Source organism: Aplysia californica, unplaced genomic scaffold (assembly GCF_000002075.1).
Source record: "Aplysia californica isolate F4 #8 unplaced genomic scaffold, AplCal3.0 scaffold00414, whole genome shotgun sequence".
In the NCBI taxonomy this organism is placed as follows: domain Eukaryota; kingdom Metazoa; phylum Mollusca; class Gastropoda; order Aplysiida; family Aplysiidae; genus Aplysia; species Aplysia californica.
The window spans coordinates 568,240-569,564 of NW_004797684.1; positions in this window are offsets into that span (position 1 = coordinate 568,240).

The following is a 1,325-nucleotide window of genomic DNA, read 5'->3' on the forward strand; positions in this document are numbered from 1 at the left end:
CCCACACACACACAAAAACACAAAGCATATAAGCATATGCAAAACACACGCATGCACACAAGAAGAAAAGGAGACAAATAAGTACAGATTGCCGCCCTGTTTATCTTCCGAAACAGTCTTGAATTCGTATCTTCGTCGCTCTCGCCCCTACATTTGACAAGTTTGTATCGGAGTATCAGTTAACGAGAAGTAATCGGAGAAAGCACAGGAAGTCGTAATAATAAAAATTCGCTATCCTTTTCGTGATCCAATCCACTCGCCACGCATGTCTCTTTGCTAATGCACTTTCTTCGTGGGGAGTATCTAAATACGGTTTTGCGGCTGAAATTCGGGAGTTAAATTAAAATGTCAGGCGTCCATCTTTACACGTCTGTCAGCTTACGCGTAATCTCCAACCCAAATTCGAGATGGTTTTACACTGGCTTCGCTAACAGAGCAACACCGTGGAAAGTTTCGTTTGGGCCAAAACGAGTTCGTCTGCAACACGACGCTAATTTTGTTATAAATAAATTTATAACGGTGTCATTAGTCGGTCGATGAGCGTTGGGGAAATTGCTCTCACGTGCGCCCCTCTCTCTTGACACCTCGCCTGAGGCGCGCAAGCAATCAAGATGGCGGATCTCTGGTTTTCACGTGCAGACGATTACTGAGGATCGATTAGTTCTGGCACTGTGATAAACACTGGCGGAAAGGGGGTATGGCTGCGTTCAGCGGAAGTGGGAAAGGAAGAGTATTATAATGGGAGCAGTGGGAAGGTTGGGGTGAGCGGGAAAACTGTTGTTTTTGCTGAAACCTGATTGGAGGAGGTCCAAGTATGGGCGTGACTAATACGCTCGTGTTATTCACTTCCTATCAAACAGTTGAACGAAACGCCGATGATGCTGCGATTGACGAGTCAAATCGCCGTCTCCATACAGTGTGGGGATGAACGAAATACGAGAACTGTCATGGTAATGAGCGTGGTATTAATCGGCCTAATACGACGATTGTAATGATTTCAATTCGCTAATAAACCCTCCTCTATCTGACACACTACAGCATTCTTTGTCCAGCTGTAAAGGGAAAACTAAATACATCCTTGCTATATCGTTTGATAATGACCTTATCCACGCTGGAGATCTGTTATTAATTCGACGCAGGCACCACACAGTAACAAATTATTCTCTTTACTTTCACGCAGCTAGCAGAGAAAGCGAGACGAGAAGAGAATGAAACGGACAGAGAAAGATGATCGGGAAAAAAACCCCAGTACGTTATTAATAAAAAAAACGAGAGGAAGAGGCAAAGTGATAGTTGGAGTTAGGGCTCTCTCTCTCTCTCTCTCT